Genomic DNA, 18,268 nt, shown 5'->3' on the forward strand with positions numbered 1-18,268 from the left:
CTGTACTTCTTTCACTCATGCGACGCCGCAGAAAAAGAAGGAGAAAATCGTGTAGAATGTGGTTACATCCAATTCTAGAAGTCCGGTTACAGTTTGCGGGGAGCAAGGCGTTTTCTGCCCCCAAAAAATGATCTTAGTGGGACAGAGTGCCATTTTGCCCCTCCCCCAAAAAACGGTGAGTCTGCTAGTCTTCGGAGGCTGCTAAGGCCTTGAATCTGAATGAGGTGGTAGATGGTTTTATATCAAAAAATGAGATTAGAAAGCGGGCATTGCTTCAAAGAACTACATTTCCCAATGGAGACTGTTCAGGCGGTACATCTGGTGGTAGAGCTTCTCACATTTCGTGTCATGAAAGGCATAATATATAGTAATAGGAAATTTATTAAGAAAATGTATTTATAAAGCCAGTTCTAATTATTTTACTTGTGATTATTTTTGATAGCTTCGTACATAAAACATTCCTACAAAACATGTATTTATGAACGAAGTTCTATTTTTCTGTTTACTTGTGAATATTATTGAAAACTCCGTACAAAATACTCGTTCAAAATGTATTTGAAAAACAAGCTTTGTTATTGTTCTGTTTTTCTGTTTGTAAATGTTGTTATTGCACTCATGTTCATAAAAAACAGGACACCTTGAAAGACTAGAGACTGGAAGTTAACATTCACAGGACATGTTCATTAGTATGTTCTGCAGAAACGATTAGCATTTCAGTCACCTAGGTTCAGCATGTGTCTTTTTGCCTAGTAAGCACTGGGTCGTCCATGGGCACTATAACTTGTTCCACGCGTGATGGCATCGATTCGTATAAGGCGCGAATGGCGTCCTGGGGTATAGCCATCCATGCTGCATTCACCTATTTCCACAGTTCACCTTTGGTGGTTAGCATTGGGTCACAGCGCCGCACCCGTCGCTTCACCATATCCCACACATTTTCGATTGACGACAAGTCCGGTGATCGGGCGGGCCAGGGCAACAGTCTGACATTATGTGACAACAAGAAGACACGTGTTCGTGCAGCAACATGTGGTCGCGTATTGTCCTGCTGAAATATGGTGTCTGGGGTGTCTTGCAGAATGGGTATGGCTGCGGGTCGCAGGATATCATTCACGTAGGTCAAACTGGTCACAGCACCAACTGTGATTTGTGGTTGTACCCAATAGCACCCCACACCATAAGGCCTTGAGTTGGCGATGTATGTCTTGTGCGAATGTAATGTGATGCCTCTTCCTCTGTCTGCGGCGAACCAAAATGCGGCCATCATTTTCAAACAAACATATCCTGGATTCGGCCGAAAACACTATCTGCTGCCATTCGTCTCCCCAGTGACGTCGTACCATACACCATTGCAGTCTAGCACGTTTATGCACATTAGTCAAATGTAGGCGGAGAAGTGGACGACGCGTCGGTATCCATACTGTGATAAACGGCGACGGACTATCACTCGTGATAATGTACGATGTGTTACACTGTTCCACGGTTGCGCCAGAGCCGAGGAGGACGCAGATCTGTCCTGCAATGCCATTCGGATGAGGTGTCGATCTTCTCGGTGGGAAGGTTCTGGGTGGTGTGACCAGACCCATCTCGTCGTGTTCTACGGCCTTCTGTGAACTATTCTGTACACATCTGTTGCACTGCCGACACACTTCGTCCCACACAAGCAGCAATTTCCCGAATGGATGCATCACGTTTTCTCATGGGAATAATGCGCCCTCTTTCAAACTCACTCATTGGACGGTACGGTTCCCTCATACGTCTGCGAGGCATTCTGCACGTTTGTTGAAGTCACACTGATCCATTACCTTCTGTCTATAGTGACAACGAGAGCCGCAGGCACATTTTACCAGTCGGTGGTTGTGCGCCGAGGGACCTTGAACCTGAGGGCCGACAAGGTTCAAATGATTATCATTTATTTAGAACATACTAATGCTCATGTCTTGTGAATATGAACTTCGTATCTTTCAATGTGTTCTAGTTTTCATGAACATTAGTGTATATAGGAATATTTGCGTTAATAGTTGTTCCTCATTCCACCTGCTTGCGTTCTTGTTTTTTTTTTGTTTTTTTGTTAGGGGCTTTACGTCGCATCGTCACAGATAGGTCTTATGGCGACGATGGGATAGGAAAGGCCTAGGAGTTGGAAGGAAGCGGCCGTGGCCTTAATTAAGGTACAGCCCCAGCGTTTGCCTGGTGTGAAAATGGGAAACCACGGAAAACCATCTTCAGGGCTGCCGATAGTGGGATTCGAACCTACTATCTCCCGGATGCAAGCTCACAGCCGCGCGCCTCTACGCGCACGGCCAACTCGCCCGGTTGCGTTCTCGTTAATCATGCCCCCCCCACCACCACCACCACCAATAACTACCCGAAGTCGGCGCGCCTGGTTTGCGCAGTTTCGTTCTTTATATCACGAACCTTGCAATCATCCGGATAAGTTTTACCAGTTTTTCAGAATGTCTAAAAATTCTTTCAATGAGCTCATGCAGGAAATTGACCAATTATTTCAAGGACAGATACTTTGATGAGGAAGCCATGTCGATGTCATGATTTAATGTCAGCAGGAACTTGCCATCACGATGTGGCTGACATATCGCCCATGTGAAGAGGAAAGCGCTGCAATCCGGCTGTGGTCAATGGACGAGATGGGCTACAGCTAGCGACAGTGGTACACATGTGGCCGAGAAAGCCAGTGACGTATCGTGGGATCAAGGCGTGGGCTATCACTAGACTTAGTTTACCCCTTTTCGGTAGTTCGTTTAGTGAACGTCAAGCCTTAAGCATTTTGAGCCACCGGAGTAGCCTGCTGTGTTGTCAAGACTGTTTCACAAGCTACTGCCTAGCCCCCTGCCACTGGCAATACTCAACACCTGATCAGTGTAAATGGTGGCTCGGGTTTAGCAAATTAATGCCCGGCTTTGAGACTAGATGGATGGAATACTTGCCTTTGGTCCGATGGCCCCGGTTCAATTCTTGGAATCAACCGCTTTGTACTCTTAATTCCCCTGGCTTGGGGTCTGGGTTTTATGAACTCTTCTCCATTCGTGTCATCCTCATTAGGTCACCACCAAACCTTTACGGAGGCTATGCACTATTATTATTATTATTATTATTATTATTATTATTATTATTATTATTATTATTATTATTATTATTATTAATATTAATATTATTATTATTATTATTATTATTATTATTATTATTATTGTTAAATTGTGGAATTTTTCAGCATTACCAGCGGTCGTACCCGTCGTTCACAGGTTTATTAACTTTCTCGGTATATCGGTGGTGGTGTCCCAGCAATGGTCACGAGTTCGATTCAAAATAACCACCTGAAAGATTGCATTTCGTTTTAGCAGATCTACCTATGAAAAGAAAATTATGTTACCCCTATAACAGCAGCCCTGCAATGTTTTTCTACAAGGTTGCAGAAGGAGACGGGAGTGAAGTATCAGCCCTCTGATATCTAAATACTTAAGTCAGAAGTAAGAGGACAGGAAGTCTGTACGACGAGGAACTCATAGTTGTCAATCGTGTCCGTTCGGAGGATTCCGGAGAACTTCGAGTCTTTGAGTTAACTCTCTCATGGGGAACTGACGGAGCGAAGCCTTGCACATCTATCCCCTCGGTCCCCACACCTATCGGACAATCAGCAGCAAGCCGCGCGGGATGAGTTGAGGGGAGACGGACGCAGTGCTTGGGTTGCAATATCGGTCTCCGCTGCCTTGCACTTAGAAATGCGAGCGACGTTTTTCCTCATTGCTTTTAAGTCTTGTAAATGGATCGGTGTGTCCAGATGCTTACATTATAATCTGCTTTAGATTTCCATCAATCTCATTTGAAGTTTGGGCTTCACCGATAGCCTTGGTAGCTATCGCCACTGGAGAAAATCGTTCGTCTGAAACGGGGAAGCAAACTGGTGACAACCGACCGCTTTTTGCGGTCGACAACGACGACAGAGAAAAACACGTGTGTATGGGCCCTAAATTCACAGGGGATAGAATGTAGCTGGTTTTGGCAAAAAGATTATCAATATACTGTATATTCTTTGCTTTTTGTGATCTCCTTAGTTTGGTCCTTACGTCGTTTTTCCCCAAATGCATGTCCAAAGACAAATGAACATTTAAATGCCCCGTTGCATTCCGCGTCACGCCCCACACTTTTAGGTTTTATAGCTTTCGCCAACTCAAGTTGCCTTCTTATGTTGTGATGGTATAATACTTCGAACAAATTTATTATTATTATTATTATTATTATTATTATTATTATTATTATTATTATTATTATTATTATTATTATTATTATTATTATTATTATGATTATTATTAATGCCATGGTCGCCGTAAGTGTTCTAACTCTACGCAATAATGTGCCATTGACTGTAGAGCGACGATGGGTGTGTTTCTGCTCCCTCCTCGTCTGGACGTTACGGCTCAGAAGAATGACTTAAATCCACCCTAACTTCATTTATGCTATGTCGTACAAGTATTTTGATATTGTGTATTCATTTCATGGTGGGTGTTGTGTTTTATTTATTTGAATTTACCTGGACAATTGGTGTGGCAACTGCTGTTTGATCTGGCTATGTTATTGCGATACTGCGATACTGCCACAAGTCAATTACGTAGATTACCGATTGTAAGTATAGGATAAATCATCGCAGCTTCGGTAAGTGGGTTACTGTAACTGTAAATAACCAATAAGTCGCCAAATGTATTTTCCTGGAGCAACAGTGTATTCTTCACAGGTTCCCTGCCCACAACTGCAATGCTGCGAAAACATTTTCCAAGTATGTTTTCATTAATCAAGAACGAAATTTAGAGGTTCGAAGGCGATCAGATACCGCCCTAGTTCTAATCATAAACAATGGCAGCTAGCGATCCGCCGAAGTTCCCCCGATAGCTCGGCGGGCAGCTCCCGGGAAACCAAAGCTTTTGGGTTCCGGGGGAAGTACGGTTGCAAAGCTGAAACTTAATGGAATTAACGGAAGGGCACCACCAGGAGGGAGACCTGCGGCTTAATTTGACTCACCACGGGAAACCTCGCCAGGCCCGGCAGGGTACTAGGGGGGTCCGGCAGTTCGCAAAATGGCCTCCACAGCGCGAGTGCCCGGCCGCCGCTTCGACTACACTGCGCAGATCGCGTACGGGTGCGACCTATATGGCGATGTTAAGTGGTATCGTAAATTAAGATAAACACTCCAGGGTGATGTAACCCACACGGGCGCACTACGTGATGATGGATATAACACCAGAAAGAAAATAATTAAGAAGAAATTAGGAAAGAAGTCGCCACCGAGCGCTTTCTTCGCTTACGCTGTCTGAACCGTCAGCCTTAAAGACTTATATCCAACGTGTCGCCGTTCTTTCGTCTGATAATATAACAAATTAGAAGCTACCTCCTGCATCTTAATTTTACCTAAATTTGTTAAGAAATGAAAGATTTATCTATGAATATTTTTCTTCGGAACATCTTGAAAAGACAGATACTTCATTTTTGAAATAATAATAATAATAATAATAATAATAATAATAATAATAATTGTACCGGGAGGTACACCTCAACCCCGTGCATTCAAAACTAGCGCATTAATGAACTCCTCTAATGGTGAAACAGTGAAACTGAAACTACACCAACTTGGAACTTTAATCAGAAGATATCACCACCTAAATATTGAGTAATTTTGTTATTGTGCAATTTCCTAACCAGAGTGAATTTCTACTTGTTTTGTTTGACATTCATCAAGAAGTTTGGACATTCTTCCACAGATGACACCACTAAAAACTATGATCATGCACCCTGGTGCGAAGTGAAAGAACGTATAATTTAAAGAAGTTTTGTATTTCTAGGTTTTTGTAACTGATTGATGTTCATTTATTTTTAGGTTGGCAATTCTTCCTTTTCTTCCGCCAGTTTTGAATCTAGCCAATCCCTAATTTTGGTAATTAATTTCCAACCTATCACGTATTTCTTCTTCATTTTGGATTTAACCAATAAAATTGAGGGGGTGTGGCTGGTTTAGTCGTGAAAGATCTCGAACCTTCCCTGAGGGTTTATAAACTGCAGCTTTTCACGTCTCTTTCCCAACTGATCGTCATCTTACTGAGTGCGTGTGCCAAAGCAGGAGGCGGGCGGCCTCTTTCATCGGTCAGCAGTACATCTACGAGGTAATGGCCATATAACATCTTTCTTTCTTGCTAACTCCGCAGTTTAACCCGAGGGAAAGGTCCGAATCGTTAACTATGTAACCTACTTTTCTAAAAATGTAACTTTCTGCCGGCTAATGTAAAAAATTCATAAAATCTTTAACTGTAAATCGGGGATAGAGAGTGATGTACCCTTTCGAGCTCCCCTTCATCTTGGTTTGAGGTGACTACGTTTCGTAATGTACCGTACCCAGGGGTAGTTACCCTCTAGGGCGATGCCTCCATTCCTGTATAAACATCCGACTAACTCAGGTTTGGACAGAGAAGTGGGTTGGTTGTCGATGGGCCAGGCTAAAAGTCGAAGTTTCTCACTTGATTCTAAGTAAATGACAGAAAAATGGAGGTATAACTCGAATGAGAAACATTAATATGGGGTAGAATGAGTTTATTCACAAAATAACCCCGAATCATACTAACATAGAACAAGAAAATCAAATAATAAAATGATATTAATCTAATCTCAAAAATTGAAAAGAACTGGACATATAAACGTGAATTATTCAAAGAATTAAATATAAAATGAAAGTTCAAGCACAACATTGAATACTTGCGAACTTTTAAAAAATATTCATGATCTGATTGTCCAAAGTTCATTATATATAATAGTATACGTATGCGTGTACAGATACGTATTCGATTCGCATGGAGTAACACGTTATTGAGTATCACATTGATACGGGTTTTAATTTTTTAGAGTCGTCGCAAGAATTAACATAAAAGGAAAATTGAGACGCAATGGGACACGATATGAATTATGAAAAATACTATTGGCATTTCCCTACGCTTTATTTATAATGAACACAAAATAAGCAAAGTACCTCACATATCTACATCGGATAAGGAAAGGGAAATCTTACATACTACACTGACTCGACGTGAAACGCGGTTCACCAAAAGATCTAGTAAGAACTAGATTGACAAACAATATTACTCAGCAGTCGGCCTGTTCCCCATTAAACAACAAGACAACATATAAACAACATCAAATATCACAAAACACTATTCTGTAAGAGAAAACATATTATTATCTTTTATTAAACATATGGAAAGCAATGGGCAACATTGCATTCTTCTGCTGCATTTGCGCACCCAAAAGCGCGTTCATCCGTCACATACTTCCTGCTGTGCTGTGGGCTGAAAGGAAATGTTAGAACTCAGTACTGCACTGAGGCTTGGTTGCTGTTCGCCAAGATTGCATCACGGAAATAACATCTCATTCACGGTGTCTATGTAAACACGGCTGATAAGTAAACCTGTAAGGCGATATCATATTTCCTCGACTGCACGGAAACTCACATACAATCGTGCTTCTTACTAGCATGCTACAATAATTTATCACACACATCAGACTCACTTGTCTGGCATCAATTTTCGTCAATTCTGATTATCAATATTCTCTCAGAATACAATAGCAAGGACATATTCACTGCACATCATTCTTTTCACTTCATCAGGCATGCAATCGGCCTGCATAATCAATGTCATAAATCAGCATGCAATAAAACCTCTTATAATTCTTACAATCTTATCAGCCTTTCCCATTATGAATCCAGGTTCGATTCCCATACAAATCATTGTGCGAAACAGTTTCCGACCTACATTGGAAGACTCCTTTTCATTCAACGTTGCGATGCAGCTCCATACATGTCAGCTTCTGAAATTCCATGCGTCATGCAATCTAACTCTTACTAACATTCTAAATGACCAAAATTAAATTGCAAGTGTTTAACTCAGAAATTGGATGATCTTGTCAATCTAATCCTCCTATCACTAATATACAAGAATATCGGAATAATACTAAGCTAATTATCATGCATAATATACCAACAAAATAAATCCTAACAACTCCCTCGTTATCCCATCTAACTAATCGTAAAAGTAAAATAAAAATATAGAAATCATGCATTCTTCTCTTATCCGCATTTACAACATTACAAATATGAAAAACCCATGCCGTCAGAATAAGTTTACGTTAAAGAAAAATCCCTACACTAAACTGCACTAGTATTTAAACATAATTCATATAACATGCTATCTAATTTAAAAACATGCGTCTTATCTTGGACGACTCTCTCGACATTGGCAACGGCTCACATCCTTGCCAGGGTATGCTGATACTCCATGTTGATCACTGCTTTCACACATAGAAACAATCTTCTTTCTTCTGTGGGCGGTGCCATCTTCTTGATCAAAGTTCCTGAACACACCGCTCGATTTTGTACGTGCCGAACAAACCCTTGTTAGCTGTGAACTAAGCCAACACACTGACAAACAAACACACTAGAAATAAAACAATTAGGGTTTCCATATACAGTTATTTAGAGCGGCTCGCGACCGACACGAAAAATGCAATACAGCTGAGCGTTTCTTCTCCACTTTCCAGTCTGCGGCTATTATTACCGTCTATTTATCTGGAGTAAACTTTGCGCCATAATATAATCGGCAATTTAGCACTGCACCTGTTAATTCAGTAAACTGCACGACTAAAAGCACTGTTTCTCGCTCACAAAACCATACACTGTTATATATCTCTCCACGTGGCAACATTCACGCACAAGTATCAGAGCAATACCGAACCTCGTTTACTCCCGGCGATTCACTTAGTCAGAGTGACGCTCTCCAAAGCTTGGAACGCTAAGAAAACGTGGCTAATGCCATTGTAGCTATCGGATTCCCGCATGTCTAAAAGAACAGCCAATCAGCGTGCTTGCCATTCATAATGACTTAATATTAATTATAACACACCATAAAACAGACTCCAAATGACATCAACTTTACTCAGATTATTTCTATAGCGTACTCCTCATTATAGTTCACTTTCTGACCTGTGGAAATCCGTCAACTCACAGAATTGATTCCTTTATAGCCATATTTTCTTCATGCAATTGTCAATGTTGGTTAACCTGGGATTATGATTTCGCGCGATCCAGACTCCATATTTGCCACACCCACGCGTTCTCATTGGCTGAATATTTCTCTTCCCAACATCTTCTACACGTGTCGAGATGAGCTAACTTCTGGTAACGCTAAGCCTTTCTCACGGCCCCGAGGAAGTATCGCGCAATATCCAGCGACTTGATGTCTCCATAGACTTCCGGTCTCAGCTATCCTGCGATTCACAACTTTTTAGCATGCCTGACTGAAATTTATTTTATTAAAGTTATATAATATGACAAATAATAATCTGAGTCTCTAATGGGCCGTCAGGATACGGCTCAGTAACTGTTTTTCCTTCTGTAATGTGTTAAAGTAATTCCTATACGAGTCACCTCAGTAGCTTGGGATTAGCACCTGTTTTCTTCCGCTTAGGGCCCTTCGGTTTTTTTTTAGAGTTCATTGTATTGGAGCGCAGTGTGCCTCCATTCATTTTGTGTTTGGGCCAGTTATTTAACCTGTTCCTTTTCTATGAAGGCCCCCGTAGGTTGGGTATTAAATACCCCTGTATAAATCAGTTTTCATATCGCAAGTTGTGCCTTGAGAGGACAGTGTTGTAAGTTGATGTTGCCTTAAGTAGGCAGTAAGAAACTGAGAGCCTATTAGCTCTTTTCCAAGTTTTGTAACTCTAAAGTGTGCCTCTGGGAGGCTAGATATTGTGATTTAGGGAGCAAGTGCTTTTGAATTAGGGGATTTCTGCCCCTCATTAAATAATACCTCTTCCTTTCGTAAAATTGTAAAATTAGGGGCTTAAAGCCAAAAGTGTCGCGGTTCTGAATCTTGGGCTTTCCCCAATCTTGTTTAATGATTGCTACTTGTACCAGTAATATTGCCATTAAAAATTGTTCAGCTTGAAGTTCTGAAAATATAACCTTCAGTTTAAGTTTTTAATTCATTTTGATATTGTAGTTAGACCCATTCACCCCAGCACCTACTTTCACCTCTGCGTTCCACGGATACCCAGGAATAATAATAATAATAATAATAATAATAATAATAATAATAATAATTGTACCGGGCGGTACACCTCCACACCGCTAATTTAAAATGTGCGCCTGTTGAAACTCCTCTGCTGGAGGAAGTCTGAACTTTATGGACAGTATTAATTTTCAAGTTTCTCAGAAGATGTCTCTACCTGGAAATTTTGGAGTTTTTGAACTGTGTCATTTTCGACGTATTTTTGTTTTGCTTGTAGTAAGAAGTGTGAACTTTCTCTTCTAGAGGACACTACTGAAGATCAACAATAGTGCACCCTAGTGCGGAGTGAAAGAACTATTTTTTTTGGAGAAGTTCTTATTTCAAAAGTTTCTTTCTTGTTAAATTTCTTTCTGTTATTGTTTAAGTTGGCTGTATACCCCTCTTTTTCCCCTTGTTTTAGATTTATCCAATCCCGAATTTCTTTTAGTAATTTCCGACCAATCCGATGTATCTTCCCCCAACTTGGATATGTTTCTGTACCCTAGCCAATAAAGTGATTGTGGGCGGGTGTTCTCTTCCCTAAAACGCCTAGAACCTTCCGCGAGAGTATTTAAACTGCTGATTTTTGGGTCTCCGGGCCACTTCTGTTCCATCTTTCAGTGTGTAAAGTACATAGCAGGGGGCGGGAAGCGCCTCTTTCTTCTCCAGCTGTTCAACACCAGGTAATGGCCTCTTAATAACTTCTTTTCTTGCTAGGTTGGCAGTTTAACTCTCGGAGCGGGTTCGAAACGTTTCCACCATGTAACCTTTTCCTAAAATGTAACCAATCTTTTCATCTATTCTCTTTTAAAGCTGCATATTGGGATAGAGAGTGCTAACCCTCTCGAGCTCCCACTCACATTGTTTTGAGGTGAACTTATTTTCTCAACCTATTCTTCGTTAACGTAAAACAAATTGCTCTTTTCTAAAGTCACCTCTGTAGTATGGGATTAGCCCTTGCATTAGTGGCCTAGGGCCAGATTAGGTTTTAAAAACAAGTGTATTAGGAGTGCAGATCGCCTCCTCTCAAATTGTTATTTTAGAGGTCATGTAATTGCCCCTTTTCATTTAATAGACCTCAGTAGGTTGGGTATTTTACCCCTGTGTCTATGTCCAGTGAGGACAACTCGAAGGTGGAGTTTGGTGTGGCCTTTGAGAGGCTTAAAGTTGAGAGCGTGTGGCTCTTTTGAAAATTGAGTGTTGTATGCCTCGTGGAGGCTTTTCAGTGTAATTTGGAGCAAGGACTCCTAGGCATGAATGGGGTTTTCTGTCCCTCTGTTGAAACTTGTGTTTGGGGTAAAACTGAGCTGATTGCCCAAGCATTGTGAAGTCAGGGCGCGAAGCCCAAATCCTGTAAATATTGTAACTACCCTTTGGACTTGCTACTTTGTACCTGCCATGCTTGTTATTTCTTTGTTTTTGAAAAGAAAATATAACCTTGTTAAATTTTACATTAACTTTGATTCCGTAGTTTGAGACCCGTTCACGCCCGCACCTTCTTTCACCTCTACCTACCACTAAAACACGGTAACAAGTGGTAGCAGAGCGTGGTTGAATGGGTCTCAATTTAGCCCTTTTTGACGGTTAAACATTGTTTTATTCCGAACTCTAACAATTTTCTCAGTTGCTGGAATTTTTTTTTGAGTTTTTCAAAATTGTTCTGTCATCATGCCCGGACCTCGCGATGTTCTCCATCTTAACTATTTGCGCAAAGAGGAGTTGATATATGAGTTAACTATTAGAAATGTGCAATCTGGAGGCACGGTTGCAGTAGACACAAACAAGCTTAGAGAGTCCCTTGAATTGCCTATTTCAATCCCCACCTTGGGAGAGAAAGAAGTTGACGACTCTCTTTCCACGATCGTCGAGAATATTACTGGGCTAGCATCTGTTGTTAGTTTTTTTGATGAAAATGATCCTTCTCCTAATCAAATTAAGCGTGTGCAAGCCAGGCTATATCACTTTTCAAATAGAGTTAATGATCTGTTTTCTCTGAAGTTGAATGACGTTCAGAGGAAGGAAGCTAGTACGCTGCTTGAAAACATTTCTGAATTATCTAGCAAGGTCACTCAATTGTTAACTGGGGAGGTTCCTCCCAAAACTGATCAACCCGTCACGGTGAATGTAGGTAGCGAGGAAGAGCCTCATAAGGGAGAAGTCAATATGAAAACCATTGCTGCTCAAACAACCTCTGCCCCATTGGACGAGTCTGAACACCGTAACTCATTAAATAATGTACGTTCTGAATTAACTACCTTGCCATTGAAACCTTTACCTACTATGTCACCCGGGTTTAGTAGCTTGCCTCATCCATTGGCAATGTTGCTCAGAGGTATCTCTAAGTTTTCCGTTAATACCACCAGTGACGTAATTTCATTTTTAAGATTTCTAGTTGAATTTCAGGATCATGCCCTTGTTTTTTCTCTTTCTCCATGTCAAATTTTGCAAATTATCTATCCGTATGCTATTGGTATTCTCTCTGATAAAATCGTAAGAGCCATTGCCGAGCAATCATCTATTGAGGATTTCCATGCCCACTTGCTAGCTAACTTCATCCCTGCTAGGGCCAGGTCCTCCCTTATTCAGAAGTACTATTATCGGGTACAGCGCTTGGATGAAACTTGGCAGACTTCATCCAAGATATTAAGTTTTATACTAGGGTGTTTGCTCTTCATTTCCCTGAGGATCAGATTGTACAAGCTATTGTGGAAGGGATTTCACCACCCTACAGGTCATATTTGTGTTTCGCGGCGTGCCCGCAAACTTTCTCGGAACTTGAAGCATTGGCCGTTTCAGCGGAAGGAGTTAGATACGCCGATTCTTTGCGTGTAGCGAAAGAACCCCCGCTTTCCTTTAGTAATACTCGGCCTCCACCTCGCCGATCAGTCACCCCTCGTAAATGTTATGCTTGTGGGTCGCCTGACCACCTGCGCAATAAGTGTCCACTGATCAAGTCGAGTGGGACAAGTAATGGGGCTGGTTCATCACAAGGCTGTTTTAAATGTGGGGCTTTCTCACATATCGCCAAGAATTGCCCAAATTCGAATAGCACCCCCTCCTGCTCAACTTCTGGTGCAAATTCCACCTATGCCAATAATAAAAAGTGACTAGTGGCTTCGGCTGAGTCGACTAATCCATCTTCCCGAGACTCAGCCCCTAGTAAACAGGTTGTAAATTCAGGGAACGAGCAATTTTCAAATGCATCTTTTGAATGTCCCAAAGAGTGTCTTAGGATTGCGGCGGATTCCCCCGCACCTGTTCCTTTTCTTAAGATTGAGTTAAACAATGAGCCTATAACCGCTTTATTAGATTCAGGCAGTGTCTGTTCGATTATTTCGGCTGAATGGTATTCTAAATTGAAATCTGTTTGTAAACTACCTGACTATGTCTCATCTCCTGTTCTATATGTTTCGGCTAATTCATCTCCATTAGAAATTCTAGGTTCCTTACTGGTCAAAATTCGTATTTTTAAATTTACATGGAAAACCAAACTGTTTGTGGCTAAGCACTTGTCTTGCCCCATCATACTGGGAGCGGACTTCATTTCTCACACTGGTCTTGTGCTCGATCTTCAGAGTAAGTCGTGCACATTCAAATTTGCGTCCAATTGTAACATTCCCTTGTTAAAGTGTAATTCTGTATCATGTTCATCTATTTCGCCTACCCAGGATGAGATGTTGTTAGACCTTAGACATCTACCTGAGGAGCGGGCTGATAGTATTCACAAATTGTGTCAGTCCTTTCCGGAGGTGTTCTCTGATACTCTTGGTGTTACTGACCTTATTGAATACAAAATTGAGGTCACGGATTCGATTCCTGTCCGTTTTCCACCTTATAGGCTATCTCCACCTAAAATGAAGGCTCTGAAAGAAATTATCGATCAGATGTTGAAGGATGGTATTATTAGGCCCTCTAAGTCAGCGTATTCTTCGCCTATTTTTCTAGTCCCGAAACCCCAAGGGGGCTTCAGGCCTGTCATTGATTACAGGGCTCTCAATCGGAAGGTGGTGTTACAATCTGTGCCCCTTCCCGACCTTCATTCTTGTTTTTCATGGTTTCGTAAGGCCAAGTTCTTTACTATCTTGGACTTGAATCAGGCCTATAATCAAATTCCCCTTGCCGAAGAGTCTAAACACCTTACAGCGTTTGCAACGGACTGGAATTTATATGAATACAACCGCGTGCCTTTCGGGCTCCCCACGGGAGCAGCTGTACTCACTAGGCTGCTAGATAGGGTCTTCTCCGACATCAAATTTGAATACTTGTACCACTACTTGGATGATGTCGTCGTATTTTCGGAAACCTTCGAAGAACATCTAGATCATCTGCGAGAAGTTCTCAATCGCCTTCGTAAGGCTGGGCTAACTGTCAAGTTGTCCAAGGTTGCCTTTGCTAAGCCCTCTATGTCATTCCTAGGGCATATTGTGTCACCTGATGGTGTTGCAGTCGATCATTCGAGAACACAGGCCATCCGTGATTTTAAACCTCCCAAGGACATTAAAGGCATCGCCAGCTTTATTGGTATGGTGAATTTCTTCAGAAAGTTCATTCCTAACTTTGCTAATAGAGCGGCGCCCTTAAACCTTCTTCGTAGGAAAGGCATCAAATTCGAGTGGGGACCTTCTCAACAAGCCGCTTTTGAAGATCTTAAATTGGCTCTCTGTAATGCCCCTGTACTTGCTATGCCTGATTTCTCGAAGAAATTCATCGTCCAAACTGACGCGTCGTCGTCAGCAGTAGCTGCAGTCCTTCTTCAAGAGACTGAACTAGGGAGGCGACCCATCGCCTATGCATCTAGGACCTTGTCGGCTCAAGAAACCAAGTATTCCATCTATGAGCTCGCAGGTTTGGCAGTCTTATTCGCCTTAGAAAAGTTCCGTCTCTATCTGGAACACGTCAAATTCGACCTGGAGACAGATAATCAAGCCTTAAGCTGGGTCTTAGGTAGGCCGCGTCGTACTGGTCGTATAGCCCGTTGGGCCATCCGTATTTCTGCCTTCCAATTCGATGTCAGGCATATCAGAGGTACCGACAATGTTGTTGCTGATGGACTCAGTCGTATGTTTTCTAACGACGTCGAGACCCATGAACCGGTCGACAGTTCATCACCTCCCGAGTCCATACTATCTGGTGTTAATGCCATCTTAACAGATGCTCCCATGCTTTTTAGGGATATTGAGAAATACCAACGTGAAGATCCGACGCTGGCTCCGATAATGGAAACCCTTTCTTCTGGGGAACATGTTGTCCCTTATGTTCTGAGGAATGGTGTTCTATGTTGCCCATCGAGGCATGATAAGATGATGAAAGTTGTCGTTCCAGCTGTTCTTGTACCTATGATCTTCAAGTATTATCATGAGACCCCATTAGGAGGGCATCTGGGTATCTTTAAAACTCGTGAAAAGATTCGTGAAATGTTCATCTGGAAAGGTATGGACGGTGAAATCCGTGAACTTGTAAAAGCGTGTAAATCTTGTTTGCTTAGTAAACCCACCATGTCCACCAAGGTAGGCCTTTTGTCTTCGCATCAAGCGTCGCGCCCCATGGAACGCCTGTATATTGATTATGTAGGACCCTTCCCCAGTCAAAGGGAAATGCTAACAAGTTCATCTTTGTATGCGTAGATGGCTTTACTAGATTTTCCTGGTTATTTCCGACTAAGCTGGCTACCGCTCAGTCTACCATTACTTGCTTAAATTCTATTTTTGCTTCTTTTGGTCCGTGCCAATATATTGTATCTGATAATGCTAAGGCTTTTACATCTAATTTATTTCGTAAATTCTGTTTTGACTTGTCCATCTCTCATGTAACTACTTCTGCTTATTACCCTCAACCATCTCTGGCTGAACGAGTTAACCGTAATCTCAGGTCCGCACTTATTGCCTATCATCATGAAGATCATTCCAGGTGGGACACGTCCCTGCATTGGTTAGCTTTTGCTTTGAATTCGGCGATTCATGAATCACATAAATTTACTCCAGCCTCGTTGATGTTCAAGTTTGTTCCCAACACGCCGCTCTCTAACCTCTGGTCTCTGAGTGACATTCTACCCGAGACAATAGATCCGGACAACATTAAAGATCTTTGGAAGAAGGCTAAAGCCAATCTTAAAGTGTCTCATGAAAAGGTTAGGGAAAGGTATGATCGTGGACGGAGACCCACCCCTTTGAAGGTAGGTGACCAAGTTATGGTCAAGAACTTTGTTCCCGCGGGCAAGCTTGCCCCCAGATTTCATGGGCCTTGTATCATTCTCGATTTTCTTACGCCGGTTACATTGTTAGTAAGCAATCCAGCCACCGAGAGGATATTTAGGGTTCACCTGTCCCAGGTGAAACCGGTGTAAATTTTGTGTCAACTTGCTTCATATAATTTGATAGGAATATGAAGGTTATATTTTTTTTGAGTTTCCACTCTTAAGGCATTCTGCTCCTTCTATTTTGTTTTATATGTAAGCATTTTTTGTAAAACCTTCCCCGATCCGTTAAACTGCCATTCTGTCCTTACCATGGCCATTACCACGCTCCCGTCTCCTGCTATACACACTGTGGCTTGCTTAGATTAAATGCCATGGATATTTGCACGCCGCTGGCCCCTCTACCTCTCCAACAAGCCTGTGCCCTCAAAAAAATGATGATGGTCCCACAAAATTCTGCCGCCTAGTTTTAATGTTTCAGTGCCCCCGCAGCCGCGCGGCGCCGTGCCGCGACTGGGTTTGAGGAAGGGCCCCCTCGGCCCCAGCGAGGACGACATGTGCACGGCGAGCCGGAGCTCTCCTCCCGGCCTGGGCTGATGTGCGGCGCACGACCTGCTACTTGCCCGCAGCCTGTATAAGTTCACCGCGGGCGCGGCGTGCTTCAACACCTCTGCTCCCCTCATAGTGCGGGCGAGTGGTATCTCAGGGTACTTGAGGGGTCCGAGCGGCCACCTTTGGACGCAAGCTGCAACGGCCGGTCTGGCCATCCAACTTCATCAACATCAACTACATGAACAGTTACTATAAGCAATGACTACACTTGGGAATTCAACAGCAATATTTGGTGGACATTGCAAAATTTTTCATCACTTTTAAGTATTAAAAGTTTATCTTCAGAATTCAACTTCTACAAACATAAAGACTGTACTTCACCTGCAACAGCAAAATTTTGAAACTGAATCAAACCAAATTAAGGAAATCTTATAAAATGTTTCTGCAATCAATCTTCATATTAACTTGGACCTTGTTTCAAACAGATTTCATGTGTCACCCCTGGAGGAACTTTTGGGGGGGGAGGTCTGTACCGGGCGGTACACCTCCACACCGCTAATTTAAAATGTGCGCCTGTTGAAACTCCTCTGCTGGAGGAAGTCTGAACTTTATGGACAGTATTAATTTTCAAGTTTCTCAGAAGATGTCTCTATCTGGAAATTTTGGAGTTTTTGAACTGTGTCATTTTCGACGTATTTTTGTTTTGCTTGTAGTAAGAAGTGTGAACTTTCTCTTCTAGAGGACACTACTGAAGATCAACAATAGTGCACCCTAGTGCGGAGTGAAAGAACTATTTTTTTTGGAGAAGTTCTTATTTCAAAAGTTTGTTTCTTGTTAAATTTCTTTCTGTTATTGTTTAAGTTGGCTGTATACCCCTCTTTTTCCCCTTGTTTTAGATTTATCCAATCCCGAATTTCTTTTAGTAATTTCCGACCAATCCGATGTATCTTCCCCCAACTTGGATATGTTTCTGTACCCTAGCCAATAAAGTGATTGTGGGCGGGTGTTCTCTTCCCTAAAACGCCTAGAACCTTCCGCGAGAGTATTTAAACTGCTGATTTTTGGGTCTCCGGGCCACTTCTGTTCCATCTTTCAGTGTGTAAAGTACATAGCAGGGGGCGGGAAGCGCCTCTTTCTTCTCCAGCTGTTCAACACCAGGTAATGGCCTCTTAATAACTTCTTTTCTTGCTAGGTTGGCAGTTTAACTCTCGGAGCGGGTTCGAAGCGTTTCCACCATGTAACCTTTTCCTAAAATGTAACCAATCTTTTCATCTATTCTCTTTTAAAGCTGCATATTGGGATAGAGAGTGCTAACCCTCTCGAGCTCCCACTCACATTGTTTTGAGGTGAACTTATTTTCTCAACCTATTCTTCGTTAACGTAAAACAAATTGCTCTTTTCTAAAGTCACCTCTGTAGTATGGGAT

The sequence above is a fragment of the Anabrus simplex genome, chromosome 2 (assembly GCF_040414725.1).
Source record: "Anabrus simplex isolate iqAnaSimp1 chromosome 2, ASM4041472v1, whole genome shotgun sequence".
In the NCBI taxonomy this organism is placed as follows: Eukaryota; Metazoa; Arthropoda; class Insecta; order Orthoptera; family Tettigoniidae; genus Anabrus; species Anabrus simplex.